At 37.7% G+C, this 21,537-nt stretch overlaps 1 long non-coding RNA gene across 1 annotated transcript; it reads left to right on the plus strand.

The window, feature by feature from the left end:
• Nucleotides 1-13,243: 13,243 nt before the first annotated feature.
• Nucleotides 13,244-15,162, plus strand: LOC113289184. Its single transcript, XR_003330898.1, has 3 exons — nt 13,244-13,477; nt 13,600-13,674; nt 14,243-15,162. It is a non-coding gene; the product is annotated as an uncharacterized LOC113289184 (long non-coding RNA).
• The last annotated feature ends 6,375 nt before the right edge of the window (nt 15,163-21,537 follow it).

Here is a 21,537-nt window from a genome sequence, read left to right on the forward strand (position 1 = left end):
CTCGAATATGATCTCACAAATACACAACAATCTTTCATCCGATCAATCTTTTCTTAATTTCAGTTACTTTCAATTTTCAACCATGAATTCTGATTTTGATTCTGCTGAGGAGGATATGGAGATGGATGACATGTGCACGAAGAAGATGAAGAAATATGTATGGAGTTTTTGCATCAAATGGTATGAAGATGCAGATCAAGATTAGAAGAAGACGAAATTTTATGTTGCAATTACCAAAGCCTTTAGAGCCATATGAAGTTGCGACTAGAAGATGGACGTGGCGGAATCGACATTTTTACCACGAAAGCTGATGCATGATTACTTTAATCATGACTGTGTGTATTCCGATGAGAATTTTCAGGGTCGATTCCGCATGGGCCGCAACTTGATGCAAAGGATTATTGCCGAGCTTTGTCAGGTATAACCTCTATTTAATTATCAGTATGATGCACGACATATACGAGGCTTAGTTCCGAACAAAAGGTCCCTGCGGCCCTCCGTATACTATGTTACGGGGGTAGGTACAGCAGATTCCACGGAAGATACATCCGTATTGGGAAAACAACCTCCTTTAGGTATCTCGTGGTTGTTCACTTACATACCCGTCATAAGGTTCTTGATATGTATGAGAATAACCAAAAGATTCGTAGGATATTGATCGTAACCAAAAGATTGGTTTGATTTTACCCGTGGTATGGTTGATAGTTATTATAAGACTGAGATTGAAAAACAATATTGATTACCACAATTATATGAATGATCTTGTGCTCCGTACATATTATTTCCGTAAGGAAAACATTACGACTCACAAGAACAGAAAATCAAAACAAAAATCTAAAAACAAAAATAAAAACAAGCTAAAAAATACACAAATCAATTAGCAACTGCTCCCCAGCAGCGGCGCCAAAATTATGAATGATCTTGTGTCCGTACATGTTTTTCCGTAAGGAAACATGACGAGAAACAGAAAATCAAAACAAAAATCTAAAAACAAGTTAACAAATAACAACAACTGCTCCCCGGAAGCGGCGCCAAAATTTGGTGGGCTGTCGTAGGCACAACAAATTAATAAACATATTTTCCACTAATTAACTAGTAATATAGCGGTAGTATAGTAAGATCCTTCCCACAGAGAACTGTGTAATTGATAGGTTATTTGTATTAGAAAAATAAAGTAAATAACAAGGGGGTGGGGTGGGGGTGGGGGGGTGGGGGAAGGGGGTTTGGAAAGATAAATAAAAAGACAATAAGAAAGAAAAAGATGATTAAGAGCAATTCCTATGGCAATGTTCAAATGAAGTTGTTTGTTGAGCCACATAGATGGTCAAACAGGATTCTCCACTATGGAAAAGAAATGAGCGATTGATAGTTAGACGCGCGATCGAATGTATTACACTGGCGCCCGAACTACAAGCTCTGGCGTCGTTGGCAAAGACGCCATCGATAGCAGTAGCGACGCCAGCGTTTGAGACACGATCGCCAACGATAACTTGTTAATGGCCACCGGAACGACTAGTTTTCGTTTCCACCTCTATAAATACGTCTCGAATATGATCTCACAAATACACAACAATCTTTCATCCGATCAATCTTTTCTTAATTTCAGTTACTTTCAATTTTCAACCATGAATTCTGATTTTGATTCTGCTGAGGAGGATATGGAGATGGATGACATGTGCACGAAGAAGATGAAGAAATATGTATGGAGTTTTTGCATCAAATGGATGAAGATGCAGATCAAGATAGAAGAAGACGAAATTTTATGTTGCAATTACCAAAGCCTTTAGAGCCATATGAAGTTGCGACTAGAAGATGGACGTGGCGGAATCGACATTTTTACCACGAAAAGCTGATGCATGATTATTTTAATCATGACTGTGTGTATTCCGATGAGAATTTTCAGGGTCGATTCCGCATGGGCCGCAACTTGATGCAAAGGATTATTGCCGAGCTTTGTCAGGTATAACCTTTATTTAATTATCAGTATGATGCACGACATATACGAGGCTTTAGTTCCGAACAAAAGGTCCCTGCGGCCCTCCGTATACTATGTTACGGGGTACCAGCAGATTCCACGGAAGATACATCCGTATTGGGAAAACAACCGCCTTTAGGTATCTCAAACTGTTTTGCGAAAAAATAGTCGATCATTTTGGTCCAAATTTTTTAAGAAAGCCTACCCAGGAAGATGTTCAAAGAATAACTGCAGAAAACACCGAGAGGGGTTTTACAGGAATGCTAGGAAGTCTTGACTGCATGCACTGGACGTAGCATGCGTGTCCGCTAGAATGGGCGGGCCAATATAAGGGTCATTATCCAAAACCAACTGTAATTTTGGAAGCTTCAACTACTTATGATTGTTGGCTTTGGCATGCCTTTTTTGGACTCTCGGGTTCAAATAACGATCTCAACGTTTTATATAAGTCACCATTGTTTGAAGATCTTAAGAATGGGGTCGCGCCGCACTGTAATTTCACCATCAACGATCATAACTACACTCAGGGTTATTATCTAGCAGACGGAATCTATCCAAAATGGTCAACTATGGTTCAAGCTTATAAACAGGTAGGCTTTGGTCCGACGACTTCGGAGGGTGATAGACACATTTTTGTGTCTAAGTTGTCCTCAATTTTCTGTATTGTTGGTACTCGGATTTGTGTTAATTTTGGTGTTTTGTGTGTTTGTAGGTATTTTTGAAAAAATCGGCTCGAAAAATTATGCGGAACACCCCGAAGGACAACTGCTAAACGGATCCAGTTTTGGATAAGGGACACCTCAATTACTAAGGGGGACCTCAGTTGAGCATCTGCTATTCGCACCCCCAGTATGGTTAAGGGGACTTCATCCTCTTCATTTGAATTTTCAGTTTGGCGGGAAACTGTTCACATGCTATTATCAGAATTAGGGTTCGTGATTTAGAGTTGTTTTAGAGAGATTCAATGGCTGAGATTCTTTGGGATGAATTGTTTGTGCGTAACATGCGTGGTATGATTGTCTGTTTTGACTGAATTTGGCTAGATAATCCAAGGGATCAAACCAGAGCAGTTCGTGCATGGGAGAAATATGTTGTCACCTGCGTAACTGCTGAATCGAGTTTGGGAAGATTTTGTGGGTATTCTTTCATGGTTTTGGACTTGTATGGGCCTGTTAAGACGAAACAGGACTGGTAACCCGACTAGTTTGAAGAAAGAATGAAGTTTCCTCGGTGTTTCAGTCAAACAGGGAAGAAATATATTCTCGGCTTTAATCCCGGAAAGTGTTTGAGGATTGCGCGTGTCTGAAGTGTTGGGATCTTTTTGTTCTTGTTCTGAGCGAAATTGGAGGATGTTTGGATATAACAGAAGCGTGTAGGAGTTAAATAGGGAAAGAAATCTCGGTAATATGCAGAGTGAATAAAGAGAAGATATTGGCATCAACTAGTGATATTTTGAGGTCCTGGTGAGTATAAAAGAAGTGTTTGGGGGTCGTACAAGGGGGGCGGAGAGTTTGGGGGAGATTACAGAGCTGTAAAAGTCGAGTTGCAGAAGAATCACCATTTCTGTTGTTGTGAAGAACACCAAGAACATTAGGCGCGCAACAACAGTCGTTTCTCAACAGTGGAAACGACACACAGGCGAGGGTCGAGAATCAACGACGGTACTCTGTTCTATCGTTCTTTTCAGTTTGTAACACTTATAACTGTTGTAAACCCGGTTTTTAATTGTTTTTCTCTATTTCATCTTTGTAAACACCCTTTGAGCAATAAAAATGAATTTTGAGTGTGTTTCCAACATGATGATGAGCTAATTCTCCCACAACCAAGGCAATGAGGAAGCTATTCAAGCATGAATAATGGGTAACTATTTCATTTTCTCTAATTTTTAAATTATAATTCACTCAATCACTGCTCTTGTAGAGTTTTTAAATGTTTACATAATTTTCTTAATTACTTGTGATTCAATTTGATAGATTATACTTTGTTTAATCAATTGATAGTCTATGCTTGGGGAATACAATTAATATTTGAGAATATGTTTGATTAATTGTGAATTAAGAAATAAGGGACTTAAAAGATAATTAGAATTTTTGATTATTTTTCATAAATTATTCATGTGTGATAGTGGAATCAGTGTCTTGGTTATTCCTAATAATCTTGAATTAAGTTTTGTTTGTTTTTAAATTTCATTAAATCTAAAATCTTTGCTTTCACAAGTCTCAACGAACTTTTTACTACAGCTCAATTTGAAATCACATCAAAGGGTATGCAACACTTTAACACCCAACAAATGGCATGTAGAAAGGATGTTGAACGCGCTTTTGGCATATTGAAAAGGAAGTTTGCCATCATAGCTGGGCCGGCACGCTTTTTTGATATTCAAGAAATGGACAAAATTATGCTGACTTGTATTATTCTGCATAACATGGTCATTGAAGAAACCAGGCATGACCCAACCTGGACTAGTTTTCCAGATGAAGATTTGACGAAGGATCTTGTGGTCGAGCATGGGCGTCCGGCAAGAGAATATGGACTTTGCACTGACAGACTCCAGAATCGGGGAATCTATGCACAACTAAGACAAGATTTAACAAAGCATCTTTGGGCTTTAAAAGGAGCAGCAAACGGTGCGGGGGGGGGGGAGAGGCAGGGGCATAGGGAGAGGCATAGGGAGAGGAAGAGGGAGATAAACGTGTACAATTGAGGCTTATATTAAAAGTTGTTGTTTATTTTAATTAGTATATTTTTTAATTTAAAGTTGTTTGTTAAAATTGAGGTAATTATATTAAACTAAAATAAACTGAATTAAATTAAATTAAACTAAAGGTGTTCATCCATTAGCAAGATTGAATTCCTCTTCGTTTTCTTCCGAGGCATCATATTCGTCTTCGTCTTCCACATTCACATACTGGCCAGTTTGTTGAGGGGTGACTTTAATTTGTTGGTGGGGGACTTCTTCGACCTGGACTTGATCGGTCTGGACTTGTTGTTGTTCGGCCTCATCCATTTGCTTAGTCCATATAGCATATTGTCGTTCATTCATTTTGCAGGTGTCCAAGGCGAGTAACTTTTTTTAGCTTACAATCCTTGTAGTATTGTTCTCGCGAAAGACGACTTTTCTGTTGATTATTTAAATAAATGGCACGGTCCCTGACTCTATCTGCCTCCATTTGCATCTCCATTGCCTTGTGATCAGCATAGTTGAACTCACTTTAACCTCCTTCTGCTGCTCGTTGGGCTGCGTCTCTCGCTGATTTTGCAGCTTTATCACCACCTCCTCTTCTTATCTTGCAGTTGGTGTTAATGTCTAGATTACTATTGTGTTGATCCTGACTACCTGGAGTTCCATCAGGTGAGGAAGCAGGCCCTCCATTCTGAAAATCCTGCGAGATTGGACCATGTGGTGATCTTCCAGGCACTTGATTACCTTCCAGCAAGTATGGATTAAACTTGTTAAGAACCCTCAAAATAGTGAAACAAGTTTCATGTTGGAATCTTGAACCTTTGTGGGATTTTTGCCACTCTTCCCGACATCTTCGTTCCACATCTGGTTCGCTTTCACCACTTCTTCTGTTGTTCCACATTTGAGTGATATTAGCTACATATTCACTAACAGCTCCTGCAATTGTGCAAAAACGATGACACAACCCATCGACATCACGACCATGAACGTAACAGGTTTATGCACCATTTTTTTGTAAAATCTTACCATAAAAAGTTTTTTTTTCTTGAATAATACCATTTATATCATCTAATGTATAAAATACATAATTTCTGCAAAGTGACTCTTCTTCATCCATCGTATACTTGGGACAGTGTTTGTGTTTGTTGTTGTGTTTGTTGTTGTGTTTTTTGTAGTGTTTGTTGTTGTGATCGTTGTTGTGAGGATGCCATATTTGTTAAATATGAAATTTTTCTGAAAGATTGAATCGATACGAATAGTTTTGTTTGAAAAGAAAAATAAAAGTGTGGTATGGAAATTGTGTAATGTTGAGGAAGGTGTGAGTTTAAGTTTGTAGACGAAGTGAATTTATAGGGCAAGGAAAGGAACAATACCTCCGGGATTGGAATAGCAGTTGGCGCTCTTAGAAAGAACGCGGCGCGATTAGAAAAAACGCGGCGCGATTAGAAAAAACGTTGGCATACTACTGGTGGACGCACGTTGGTGGTAATAACGCTGGCATTTTACTTTATGTCGCCAGCGTAAGTAGAGATGAAGCCCGTCCTTACCACAGACGCACGCTGGTTGTTCCGACTCAATGTTCAAATCAACAAATCTATTGATTTGAACATCCATTTTTCATGTTTGTTCATTCCATAGTGGGAGCAAAATGAACAAACTCCAGGTTTGTTCATTCAATAGGAACTGCCCTAAGGAATTTTTCGCCGTTACCAAGCGATAGCAGGATTAGAATACTTATCTATCTTCCGTTAGAACCATTCATCACCAACCGTAGAATTGCAAGTACGCTTAGCTATACCCAAAAATCCTTGTATGATCACCGGATAACAGGTACGCTTAGTCACCGGATTCTATTCAACTGGGCCGCCTTGAGGTACGCTTACAAGGTGTAACTCAATCGAACGCTTTAGGGTTTGTGAATTTAGGTTTGATCCCAGCAGTTAAACTCAGTACGCTTGGTTAACTTACTGGTGTTGTTTCCACACATGATTGCTTTACATAATCCCTCTTCAAGGTCTCATGTTCTCTACTTGTGTAGGAGATGCACGACAATTACGGATCGCTCAACTCACTACTAACAATAGAATGATAAATAGACTAATCTGGTTGCGCACCCAAACCAATCTAAGAATCAATCATAAACCCTAGATATAATGAAAACAAACGATGATGATTAAAACCTAAAATGGACTTGTATTATTAATAAAGCTTCACGCTTAGAACATTGAATTCATCCTTAATCAACAAAGGATTTAGCTACTCATATTACAAAGAAGAATGAATAATGGTGGTTGCCCCCTAAAGGGGTAAACCCCAGGTTTTGATGTAGAACTTGTGATATGAGATGATTTTCCCCTCCTATGTGAAAGGCCTAATACCTATTTTTATAGGTTTACATTGCTTGGCCATCAAGTATCCAGTTCGGTTCAAGAACCCGACCCGAAAATACGAAATAAAGACCCTAACCGTGGCCTTAGGCCTTCACAAGTATGCATACCCGTTTTTATACTTGTTAAGTATGCGTACCGGTATACGTACCTCAAATTCCAGGAAAAATTCTCGGAACTAAGGTATGCGTACCCGTTTGCATACTTTACTGTCTTCGGTATTCGATAAAAAGCTTGTTTTGGCCACAACTTCTTCGTCCGAACTCGGAATGACCTCCTTCTTTTTGCATTATTTTTATATGTCAATTATCTTAAAGATGGTGATGAGAAATCCTTAATTTGAATGAGTTAATCTCGGTATTTGTCCCGTCTCTTGATTTTGAGCATTTTGCTCCGTTTCGTCGCACTTCTTCCACTTATCTTGGACTTGGGCACTTGGATACTTGGATTACTTCTCTTCTAAAATCTTTTCAACACTTTGTAGCTCCTTTTTGGATGATTCACCTAATAGAGACAAATAAGAGAAAACAATAGTAATAATACGAATACATGCAAGAATAATTGCTAAAACAAGTATGTAATGGATACTAAAATCATATGAATTATGCACTTATCAAACACCAGCAACCAATCCTTGATCTTCCTTCTCTTATTTTAGTCTTAAAGATCACCAGTTTGAAGGACATAGGAATAACAAAAGAAAAAAGTAGAAACGAGAAGAAAGGAGGAGATAAGAAGGAAATGAATATCAATGATTTAGATATGAAGATAAAACCAAAGAAATATTGAGGCACCCAAAAAATTGGATAAAGTCAGCCAAACGAAGAATATAGAATGGTAGAGGTGCCCGGAGAAATACTCGTCTTCCTCAATAGCACTTGCTTCTTAAATGACCATTTTACCCCTTTTCACTAATTAGATAATATATTCTTCGTCCGTTATCCGAATGACACATTGAAGCAGTCCATTTCTCTCAAATTTTCGAGATCAATCCAATGGTGTTCAGTTCGTCTCTAAATTATCTTTGGATTTTATTTATAATAATTAAAGTTCATATATAGTTAAGCGAGTCGATAATGGCCAAACTGTCTCTTGACTAGTCAAATAGCTTTGACGAGCTTGCGAATCCTTACAGTTATCCCCTAATTCCTTTAATCATTGAGTACAGAAGCTCACCAATACCAGTATCTACTCGTCTAAACCACCTAGTAGTAGCTCACTCAAGGTATTATTTGGTCGAATGCTTTATCTTTTCTGAATTTTTAGATTAATCATAGTAGTTTGGCACTTTGATCAAGATATACTTTTCTAGTGTTGTTTATACACATAATTGCTCTATAGAATACCTTTGCAAGGTATCGTTTTCTCTACTTGTGTAAAAGTTATTCGACGATTACGTATCTCCTAACCCAGTACTAGCATTAGACAAAATCAACAAATTAATGTAGTTGGCAACCTAAACGATTTATCAATCAATCATGGAAATCATTTGTAGTATAAACAAGCAATAATCATATGAAGAACATAGAATTCATCCTCAATTAATTTGGTTTTTAGCTACTCATGGATGTAGAAGCATCCATGTTATATATATGATAAACTAGAAATCGTTACGATTGATGAAAATCGCTCTAAAATCCTAGATTTTTCTCCATGTGTTTGATTCTCCTCTCCAAGATTGCAAAGTAATGGTAAAAGATTCACTCATTATATTTTAGAAGTCTTCTTATATAATACTCATCAAAACTAGATCTTAGAATCCTTTTGGACCATGTTACCTTGATTTAGAAGTAAAAAATACGCCCAAGAGTTGGACTCCGTCGTGATATAATCGGTAGTATCAGTTCTCCTTTTTATACCGATTATTGGTGTCAAAAAACATGAGTATTATTATGCCAAAAACGTCTATAACCGGTTTTCACGACACCCTCCTTACCTAACGATTATGAGAGCTTGAAATATACTTTTATTGTGTCCAAAACTTGCTATAATCGGTAGAATCGGTTCCTCTTATTACTATCGATTTTTGGAGCTCAAAAATGGAATTTCATGATGGAAAAGTCATCTATAATCGTAGGTCTCGGGTTCCCCATTATCTCCCGATTGTTGTGATGTGTGCGTCACTCTTTTTCCTTCGGCTGTTTCGTCCGTAACTTCTTCGTCCGAACTCGGAATGGTTTCATTTTTCGGCTTTTACTTCGTATTTCAATTATATTTAGGATGGCGATAAGAAATCCTAAATTGTAATGAGTTGAACTTGGTCTTCTAGTCATTCTTGTGTTCTCGACGTTTTTCGCTCATTTCATCGCACTTCTTCCACTTCTCTTGGATCTAGACACTTGATACTTGGAGAACTTCACTTCATATCTATTTAGAAACCATTTTCCATCTTATTGGTATTATTCACTTAATAGAAACAAATAAAATAAAATAAGAGTTATAGCAAACTAAAACGCAAAAATTAAGTTAAAACATGTATGAATTTGATACTAAAATCATGTAATTTACGCATTTATCAGGTTTTGGTGCGAGGAATTTTTTAACGTTAATATTTTTGGTAATAAAACTAGTTTGCTTAATGGTATTACTTTTTCATGTGCGCTTTTTATGTTCTCTCTTCATCGGTTTTCATGCATCGTATGACATACCTCTATTTTTCTTGACCATACTTTAATAGATGGTAGTCTCAGGACTGCATACTAGTTTTATGATTATTGAGTGTATCTTATTCAAATATATATTTTTTTATTATTTTAGTAAGTTAACTTATAAATTTCAATTAAGCATATTATTTTGGTATCCACTTGTCCATAAATTTGCAACTTCTTAATGTTAGCAAAGATTTGTTGAGTATAGTACTTGATCATATCTTATAACATTCAACTGTAGGTTTTTCTTAATGTTTTTATTTTATTTTGGTTTCTCAATGATGAATTGCTAAATAGGTTTTTTTTGTTGTTGTTATTTTATTTTGAAGGATGTAGTTTAGTGATATTTATGGTTTAGCAAAAGATGAGAAACTTGGAAACCTACACTTGGGACCTGAAAAGTTTTCTGACTTTGCTCAGAATTTGACACTGGTTGCTTTCGTTTTATGTCAACCAAAGAAAAACTAGTAACAAATTGGTAAACGATAAGGAAAATAGCGGTGTGAACTTAACTCATAGAATAACCCCGGTAAGGAGGTGCATATGGATGAGAGTATTCCATATGGTGTACATGCAGTCGTGTGAAGTAATCCCCTTGATCATATGCTTGACTCTTCGGTCACAGGGGTATAATAAATATAAAGATGCATACCAAACATGAGGAAATACTAATTTTCTACGAATTATATAAAGCCCATATGGCTTAAAGAACTTAAAGCCCATCCTGGGCAAGCAGAGATATTTACTGAAGGTTCTTTTCGAAGCATATTTAGGACAGTTCCCATGAAACTCAACAACATTATTTTTCTTCACAACCAGGTGAATGAGTAAAGGTGGATTTTCACTATGGGAAAAGTAGTGGGCGGTTGCGCAGCGAGCGCAGAAGATCTGTTGGCGAGCTGACATAATCCGCGCGAGCGCAGAAGATCTGTTGGCGAGCTGACATAATCCGCGGGAGGGCGCATAAGATTCGTGTGTAGTTCGTGATGATCAACTAATGGTAAAAAAGCCAATGGATCTTCCCCAACAGTTATTTTTCAAATTTATATAAATACCTATATTTGTAATAATTTCCATCCACACCACTTCACTCTCTTCTTCCTAATTTCTCTAAACAAAATCTTCTACTTGATATTTACAATTTTTAGTATAAATTAAGTAATATGAAGGCTGTCATAAACAGTATAAGGAAAAAAAAAGATCGCAAAAGTGAAAGAATACTAGCGGCGGCTACAAATTTGGATTATACTCAAAACCATACCGCAGAGTTTGCTTCGCCAAGTGTAGTCGCTGCTTCAGAATTAATTGCAGGTCATGTGTCTGGAAATCAAGAGCGATCCAGTTATTATAAAATGAGAGGTGGATATAAATAATTATTTTGGTCTACCCCCTCCAGTCCGAGAAATAGTGGATAGATATCCCTGACACCGGTTTTATTTTGTAAATCACAAAAAACATAGTTGCACGCTTACGAGAACATTGGTAAAAATGTGGTGGCCTTCGATACACACTTTCCATTTCATGGACTTTGAAATTGGTAAGTTTGTTTAACTAAAATTAAAATTTATTTTTAAAAGTTTCTTGATTAATACAAAACAATTAATTAGATGATATCATTCTTGTCATAGGAATTACCCCCTTGATTTTTATTTCGTTTGTGGAATTCCAAGTGGTGTGGGAACATAGTACCTTAAATGATACCAGACGATTACGAAGCCTAGAATTGGTGTTAACAACATACACATCTAGGGTTTGATTTCCTGGCGTTAGGATGTACTAGTCGGGATATGACCTTCATTCCTAGCCAGCCAGCTCCAGAAGAACCATGTTTTATGACTTACCCCACCTCAGATGAAAGGTCTTCATCAAATATGCCTGAAATACATTGGGTGTTGCCAAGTATAACTTCACAAGGCTAGCCAATCACGATCCCGATAGTTTCGACAGCTATGGAGCATATCTATCCATATTACAATGTATAGGCCAATGAAGAACAATTGAAGGCAGATCTTAACAATTTGTGTTAGATAAATCAACAAATAGCGAGATTGCACTTGCAGATAGTTCAAAAATGACAGACAAATATCATGTTTGAATTCATCTCAACTGTAAATCCTGATGGTATTGATCATTCCGGAAGTACTTATAGGAGCAATGCATCATGGCACGAGGCTGACGATACACAAGCGGGAGAAACATAAGTGCCGGATACATAAATCAAACTGTGCATGTTTCCCAACATCAAGTAATTCAACCAGATGCGAGACGCCTGTCAACATCATTCTCGCACTGGAACCAGAATCAAGGTTATTATACCGTTCCACTACCACAAGCAACCTCTTATACATTTGTAATAACTTCTGGTACTTTACCACCCTATTTTGTCTTTCAAAATTATGGAGAAATAAGTCAATTCTTAAGTTTGGTGGCAAGTTGGAGTATTCCGGATCTTGGAGAATGGAATCAAGGTGAATAAGACAATGATGATCGACGTTAGAAGAGTTGTAAATTTTATTTCTACTACTAATGTAATTGTATATTAATTAATGAAAAGTAGTGTTTTCTGTTGAAATCAAATTACATATTACAATTACTTCTAGTTAGAACTGTCATTTAATCTACTAACTCAATCAACGAAACGAAAAACTTGTAATTGACCATTTTCATCGAGATGTACTCGTTGGAACAACATGTAACAAGAAGGGGTTGAACGTGTTCAACTGTCTAAGGATTTCGAAACAATCTTGGCAACGGAAAACCATATTTTTCCATATTTTCCATTCATCTGAAGATCTTCTTACCATCTCAGCATCAGTTTCATCCCTCAGTCTAAATCGATTGGCTAGCATGGTTAAAGCTACAAACTCACTTACTTCTTTCTTAATTATTTGAAAACGATTTTGTATGTCGCATATAGCACGACGACTCGGTTTACGAATGTCACTGCAGAACTTCTCGTAAACAAACAAGAAATTCACACCCGGATAATGTGCTTCAGCAAGCTGAGTTTGTAAAAACACATAGTTTCTATAAATAACTAAATCTTCTTCTCGAGTATACTGAGCTTGCCGAACTAACAATGGTCGAGACACCTGTCTACAAATTATATTAAGTGGAGAGAAAAATTAGGTGTGAATTTGAGTTGAAATGACCTGAATTTATATGGAAAATGATTAGAGTCATTGGATGGTGAAATCAGTTTTATCCATTAACGGGCAGAAAAGGACCGCACGGATTATCTTGAACCGCCAGCGGATTTACTGGGGCCGCGCTGATAACACTAGTCCGCTGGCGGCTTGAAATGAACCTTGCGGCTTGAAATGAGACGCGCGGCTGAGCAAGTACTGCAGTGGGCGCATCATTAAATTTTCCCGTTTGCGCAGTCATTTTTTTTTCTTTTGTTGAGTCCATAATGGGATCAAAATGGGAGAATTTAATTTGCCCATCCTATAAGAATTGCCTTTACTGAAGGTGTAGGTAGCCCTCTCTCAGTTGCTATATGTTTTCACATTTTTATCCTCTTCTTATGATGATGACATCCTCGTTCTATTCTTCCCGTTCTTTTCTAAATTCTTACCCATGATAGTTGATACATTGATGAGACAAATTAAGACAAAGTCTACTCATCTTGCCATATATACAAAAGAGTCTGAGTATTGATACGATTCATCTCATTCTTCTTTGTAGTACAATACTTAACTTCAATATTTTTTTTTCCGAGGTTCTTGGTGTGAAATTGGGTTCCGTGACTCAGAGATCAGATTTTCATCTTTGGCATTTTGAGGTTGAGTTCCATATCATATTTTTTTTTTTTTTCTTTCTAGCTTTTTTATATTTTAAGGTTTCGAATTATTCAATTATAACCATGATTTTCCATTTTATGTTTCAAATTGTTTCATTAATCAGGTAACTAGCTATCAGCTGTGATCTGAAGATTATTGACACACTCAACCAGAAGAAATTAGCAGAGAAAAAACCAAGGTATCTTTCTCCCTCTGCTGTTATTGATCGTCAAGCTGTTAATTTCATACTTGTGAATTATACCGTATAATTTTAATTGATTTAACATTTGACCTGATGTTTGTATGGGGCATAACCCAGAATTAGATTAATCTCATTTAAGATTACAAATGCAATCCTTGCAGTGAACTTTTTAAAGCTATTTTAATAGACCCTTGAAGATAATTCATAATTCAGTGGTTTTTGGAAATTCAATTTTCGATTGTTTCATTAATGTTAAAGGATTGTGTGTTAGTAGTGGAGATTGGTAGAAACCCTCACAAGTTGACCTGGTAGAAATGAATCATGGCCGTTCACATAAGTATCTACCTGTCTCCTATTGTTAGATCCAAACTGTCATAAAGGAATGATTACCAAATCAACTTATGACCCTCGTATGAATTGTATTTACTTGTTCATACTCTCAATCTTTCCTACATATTTATGCCTGAAATATGGATATGTTAGGATTTTTGTTTTCCTTTCTGTTCTTTGAAATTTCCTGGTTATGTCAATTTTTTTGCTGAGGATTACTAAATAACTTTTCCAGACAAATGTTTAGTTTTACACCTGTTGTCAATGGAGGCACCGCGTGAAACCCTGGGAGAAACTAGAGTTTGTAAATCCAAGAAAAAAATCAGTGTTTGTGACCTTCATCTCTTAGACTTCAAGACGCGTTTAAAATACAGTCTTCGTTACTATCCATATCTCATTTTGGAGGAGTTTCAGATGTCTGATAACCCGGAGATATACTTGGAGGAGATGCGCAAGCATAATCAATGGAAACTTGCTCGCCAGATAAAGAAAAGAACCGCGTTGAGGTTGGGTGTGGATCGGTCTGGCGCATCAGATTCTCCTGACAAAAAGGTTGCTGCTATCTGATACCCCTTAGATTGGGAGCGAGACTTAGGTTGATTGGGCGGGTTAGAAGTCAGACCCGAGCTAGGAATCATGTGCCCAGATTATCCATCGAACCCGTGGAACCCATGGAGGTACTACCCAAGTCCCCCCAAGTTATGTTCCTCGGGTTTTTCGGGTTGGACCAAGTTTCGCTAAACATACGATTTTGTTAATACGACAATAACAAATTTAAGTAATACTCCCTCCGTCTCAAATTAACAGCCCTAATTGACTTTGTCAAAATATTAAGGAAATCCTATAAAATGTCGTGACTAACCCTTGACTAGCCCTATTTAATGTAATGTTGTTACCAAAACTAAAAGTAATAATATTAAAACTTATAAATTGGATAATATTATTATTTTAGGAAATATTTTAAGAAAATAAAAACAAACTTATACTGTTTTTATTATGGAGTCCGTAATCAGAGCGGGATGTAAGAATAAGTAAAAGTTTTATTAGGAATTTTATAACTATCCATAAATGTTTTTATTCAAAAAAGGAATGACACTTAATACAAAGATATTGAGTAGATTTTTTCTTTATATATGGTGATAATATTTAAGATTTTGAATTAAGTTTATATTAAAAATGATTTTATTATTATAAAAAATAAAGGGTATATTTGATAGTTTAAGGAAAAGTATGCCTATAAATAGAGCGGATAGATAAAAAGAGACAAACCAAAATAGAAATTAGGACAGATAAAAAAAGACAGAGGGAGTAATAAGATTCAATTGCTCCATTTATCTTAAATTTCCAATTAACTGAAGATTATTTATAATAATATAATTTTTTGTTATATTGAATGATTAATGAGATAAATATAGTTTATATTTTCATTATTAGATTTGAAGATAATATCTAAACTTATTATAAATAGATAAAAATAGTTTTGTATAACAATATCACAGTTCTTCGGGTTTGGCGGGTTGTTTGGGTTAAAAATATTTGTACCATGCTTGCTCAAATTTAACTCGGGTTTGTAAAATTTATGCCCAAGCTTACCCAAAGTTTTGAAATATGTTGCCCATGTCCGCCCAACATTCGGGTTGGACACGGGTTGGGTGGGTTAACCCAACCCAAGTCCCACCCCTACCTTAGATGTTGTTACTCGTGGTTCAGACGATTCAGATTCTAATGAAGAAGATGCTAATCCAGGGAAGTTGAAGTTGGCAAGTAAAGATTCTCGGCTTATTAAGTTAAGTGACGTCACAATCCGTCTCGATGGTGGGAGATATAGAGAGACCATTAGCACCCTTGAAGACCATGTAAACGGGTTCTGGTATACCACCTTCAGTGCCAATTTCCAATTGTGAAAACTACAGCCAAACCCATTTTACAGATTTCTTCCACTGTGAAACCCACGCTCAGAAAAGTTCAGGCGCGCACCCATTTTCTGGGGTAAAATTTCTCCCACACCCAGAATTTCTAAAATTATATTTCTTCACACGTCGCAAAATTTCTTCTTCAATTCCTTCTCTTCTTCTTCTTTACTGTGAGTTTCTTCTCTATTGATTCTTAGATTACAAATCGAACAAAGTTGAAGCTGCTGCCGAATCTGGTGATGGTTGAAGAGAATATTTGTTAATAAGAGAGAAAAGCAGAAACAGAGATGAAGAGATTGATAAGAAAATGAAATCCGGACAAAGCTTCATCAACAATCGATCCTAAAGAGGATGAATTCTCCATTCGCTTTTTTCATTTTACCCTTTTTATTATTAGATCTGATGATTTTATAAACAAAACTTTGAGAAAGCTTTTCTAAAAATTTTGCTTGTTGTCTTTTACAAATCTGATTTTTGTTTTCAAAACCTCGATTCGAAGTGAGTTTTGGTTGTAGATTTGCTGTCAGCGAATCATGCTTTACAAACCCATTCAGTGAATTACAAAATTTTATGAATCAAACAGCCAATTTGGGGATTTTCCTGTGAACAAAACCAAACTAATTCCTGGTGATAGATCTCATTCTTTATCATTTCAAAGTAGCAGGCGCTACATTTCTGCTTGCGTTTGCTGGAGATTGAGATGGGGATTGTTCATTAGCAGATGCAATGAATTTGATGGTTGTTCACCATGGGCAAGATCCCTATTTGAATCCGAGAGGAAGAACGAAGAATGTAGAGAATTTGTTGGTGTTTTAGACCAGAAACATGGAGGAAATTGAGCTACTAAAGTCGCGGATTTTGTTGGGTATCTGGATTAATCAGTGGCTCGGTTTATGAGGAGATTATGACTCACGTTTAAAGGCAGAATGTGGGTCAAATTCTGGGCATAAATTAGTCGAGATTGTAGTCGATCTAGCCATGGACGGTGGGTTTATTTCCGTAGAATCAAGACAGTGGGTTAGAGCAGTCAAGAAATACAAGGAATGGCATGGTCAGCTGTGTGATTCAGGCAAAATTTTTGAGCTGAAACTTAGGTGGAAGTGAAGCTTTTGCTGTCTGATTTGAGATGCCGACAAAGAGGAAGAGAAGTTAGAGAACCAAATGATTGTAATCTGATTTTGTGAATGATTGAATGGGTTAAACTGAATTTGTATGGATGGCAGAGAGGATATGAACTGGTGGTGGAAGTATGGGTCTGTGTCGTTGATATAATCTGAGGTCTGAAACTTGGTTTACAGTGAATTGAATTTGTAGATATTTTGGGAAAATTGTGAATCTGAAATGAGCAGGATTTGGGGATCTAATGCTGTCGAAAATCAGTGACAAAGAGGAGGAAAGATTGAAGTTCTTATGAGCCTGAGATGAAATAAGAGATGGGTATGATTTAGATTTGGTGTTGGACAGGATGATGTGGGGTTTTGAATAAAGTGATGTTGTTGGGAAATGTTGCCACATACATATCAGCCTTGAAAGGAAAATGAGAAAATTACCACAATGGTTTGGTTGTTCCCAAAGACTGGTTTAGCTTACTCGTTATGCAGCTTTGAAAAACAAGAAATTGGTTTTGTTTTTGTTTGTCCCCTATTTCCTTGTTTTTAAAATGTTTATGTAACTATATGTGTAGTTGTCAAAATGGATGCATTACTCATTACGCAACTTTGAAAATGGTTGCATAACCTGTTATGCATATACAAAAGTTGTTGCATAACTTGTTATGCAATTTAGAAAATGGTTGCATAACGCATTATGCAACAACTTTTTATCACTATTGAAACCAATAAAAATAAAGATAACATAACTTGTTCTGCACTTACAATAATATCTGCATAACATGTTATGCAGTCGTGAAAATTGATGCATAATCTGTTATGCAACCGAAAATATGGCTGCATAATGCATTATGCATCGAGAAATTGTTGCACAATCTTTTATGCATCGAGAAAATAGATGCATAATGCATCAATTTTTTATGTACGCACTAAAACAATGGCTACATAACTTGTTATACATACATAACTTTGTTACGCAGATGTATAATGTGTTATGCAGTCGAGAAAATGGTTGTGTATCAAGTTTTCGAAAATTTAGCCTAAGATGATGATCGCCTCCGATTTTTTTCGTGAAAAACAAAAATTTGATATTTTTGTTTGTACTCGTTGTGTATCTCTCTTAAAAAGATTTCAAACGATATAAAATGTGTAAAATTCCAAGGCGCGGATTTTTACATATGTTATATCCAAGTTGCATTGCCAATTATACCCCTGAAAAATTAGGCTGCATAACGAGTTATGTCTGAAAAAATAGCATACATAACGAGTTGTATATATTAATTCTTAACAATTTCGGATAATTTTGGGTGTCATGGAAATAATTATGGGTGTCACGGTACCAAAAATTAATTGTGGGCCTGACAATGAAAATATTATTATTTTTGGGCATGCGCCTAAGTGTCCCAATTTCCAATGGGACTTGATGTATTATGATGTAAAGCATTCTTTCTTCCCAGTTGACGAAAAGAAGATGATGCCTATCTTGCACTTCCACTTCTATGATGGCATTATGGTGGAGACTGAAAAGACAAAGAATATCCGGTTCCATTTCGTGCAGACCCTTGCTGGCAGGAAGAGATATGCTAATGATTCAGATAAGGTCGAGGAAGAGAACCAAAAGAGGGACATGGGTATTGTGAAAGATGTCCGGAAATTTGTCTACGAAGTCGAAGCTATATGGGATTCCCTGATGTCCATTTTTGCAGTGACTATGTTTTGCCTAATTCAGCTGGTGGAAACACCTTTTGTTGTAGTCATGCTTAGCGAGATTGAGATTGTCAATCTAGCACAGGTTGGAACCGAACAAATTGATATGACGGTTGTGTTTAAGGACTTCAGACCTGATTTACTTAATATCAGGTCCATTCCCTTAGCATCGCTCGCTGGCATTAAAAAGTGGCTTAACATAGCAGACGTAAAGTACTATGAGAACAATGTGTATGATGGGTGGAAGACCATAGTGAAAGAAATCACAGATAATCCAGAGAAGTTCATAGACAATGGTGGATGGGAGTTCCTTAACCTTGACGAGGTTAGTTCTTGTGTATACATATATCTCACCATCAGATACGTGTATATAGAAAAATACGTGGAAAGCATGCAGGCCAGGACATCAAAATACGATGCACTACGGAACACCAAATAAACCCCAAGGAGTTACTTTATCTCATCCCAAAAGAAGCTAAGATCAACGGTGGAGAGAAAGTTAGCTGACACGAACGTGACAAGGGAAGAAGATACTTGTCTGACACGAGCATGCATCTCAATCACCTTCATTAAACACTCTGAGCAGTATACGTGTCGATCAACCCGTGGAACGAGCGAGGATGTCTCTGCGTGATCAAGTGGAAAACACAGACCTCTGCGTGATAGACACAAGACACTAGAAGATAAGGTTCCAACGGCCTTCAGAGATGGGTCCCACACTCTAACCCTATAAATACCCCTCTCCACCAAGAGGAGGGGGGATCGGAAAAATCAGGAAGGGAAGGAGAGAGAGATTGTAAGTGTAAGTTAATCCTTTAGAAGAGAAAAACATGTAAACCCAAAAGTCATTCGACTACTCTTGTAACCGTGAAGAATATAGTGAAACAACAAACCCCGTGGACGTAGGCCTTAGTGCTGAACCACGTAAACCTCGGTCTTGTTTACATTTCAGCACTTTATATTTGTCTAACCCCATGGATCTTTACTTATACGTTTTTCTTTCTTTGTTTTTACCTATATCCCGTGCGCAAACGCCTCGCATGGAGTTATTAGATGAGGCTATGATAAACCCGAAGGTTTTGAGCCAAGGAATCAACACTAGGATATCATCATCACAAATCTCTCTAGATTACGATGATTGGTTGTGAGCATTCGGATGCCTTCGTGATTTGTGTGTTCACAATTTGGCGCTAGAAACAGGGACTTCGTCCCGGTAAAAGATTTATCTTGTCCTGTAATTTCATTTTAAATTGGCATATGATTGCTCTGATTTATCAGCTCGGACCGTATAGATCATTTGTTAACTTTATTATATTCAAAAACCCACATATTATCTTCGATAAGATTTATTGTTTTGATCCGTGGATTTACGTTTTTCTTTAGATCTCGTGCGAACCCGTCTCTCAGGGGGGTTTTCGTAGTTTTTAAGGATCTACTTGCATTTTTAAAAGGATCTCTTTAATAAAACTTTAACCCGTATTGTAACTCGTATGTATTAATCCTCTCCTGGAAGAAGATATTTCGCCAACTAACCCGATTCACGCGGATATTCCCGTTTTTCGTTGTTTGAAATTCCTTGTGCAGAAAGAACGTATTGTGAGTAAAGAAGGCGAGTTTCTGCGAGATTTCATTGTCGACAAAAGGACCGTGATGGAAAAGACGCAGGAAGCAGGAAAATCCAAAGCTTTGTCAAAGGAAACACCCAGGACAACCCCGGTCATCACCCGAAGCAAGCAGAAAGGAGACAAAGCTAAAATGACCAGTCAAAGGCAAGATACTGCGGAAATCACTTCACCTATGAACGCTAATTCAGTTGCAGCGCGGCTCTCAGAGCAGCGGCGACAAAGTACGGTGCGGCTGCGGTAGTCCCGAAGGCTGCAGAGGCTAGCAAAACTTGCGCCTATGAATCAACTTCATCAACCAAGAGAAAGGGTGGATGAATCCAGAACATTCCAACCCGTGCACCTTCCAACTTTTGGAATGCCACCAACAAATGATCAAAATCAAACCATACCGGCGGCTCTAGCACCGCAGAGGGGCACTCACCCCGATTTGGAAATGCCAGCAACCGAAGCTGAACCTCTGCCACCTTTAGTGCAGACCGTAGAGGAAGGCGGCACCATGGCCGTAGTGGCACGCGCTGGGACTCCCAATCAGGGGTCCAACCAATCACATCGACTGATGGCTGAGCTTGAGGAACTGAAGAAGAGCCAGCAGGTTTACGCAGATGCTGTAGCCCTGTTGGCCAGAGAAAATCAAGATTTAAAGGAGCGGATTGCTCTAAGCACGAAGACCAGCCAACAACTTGATGAAGCAAATTCCAAAGCACCAGAGCCAAACCGAGACTGTAGAGTCGTCATAGCGGCTAATGGAGACGCGACTAGGGGAAGTAGCGTATCCGACCCGGATTATGACGACGGAGAGTCAGACGGTAACGAGCAGAAGAACTTAGGGCACCACCGCGCGATGGAAGAGCTACGAGATGAGATGATGGCCGAGATCAGGCAATTAAAAAATAGACAAGGCGGGGGGAGGTTAGAAGAGGTCATGAGAGAAGCTAACTCTACGCCCTTAACTCATCGCTTGGCCAACACCCCTATTCCACTGAAATGCCCTGTCCCAACGTTCGAATGCTATGATGGATCCAGCGACCCTGCTGCACATATTCGGTACTACAACCGTGTCTTAGCTAGATGGGGTCAGAACGACGCCGTACTCTGCAGATACTTCCCGTCAAGCCTGAAGGGATCGGCATTATCATGGTTGATAATCTGCCACCAAACTCCATCCACTCATACGAC

The sequence above is a fragment of the Papaver somniferum genome, chromosome 6 (assembly GCF_003573695.1).
Source record: "Papaver somniferum cultivar HN1 chromosome 6, ASM357369v1, whole genome shotgun sequence".
Taxonomy (NCBI): domain Eukaryota; kingdom Viridiplantae; phylum Streptophyta; class Magnoliopsida; order Ranunculales; family Papaveraceae; genus Papaver; species Papaver somniferum.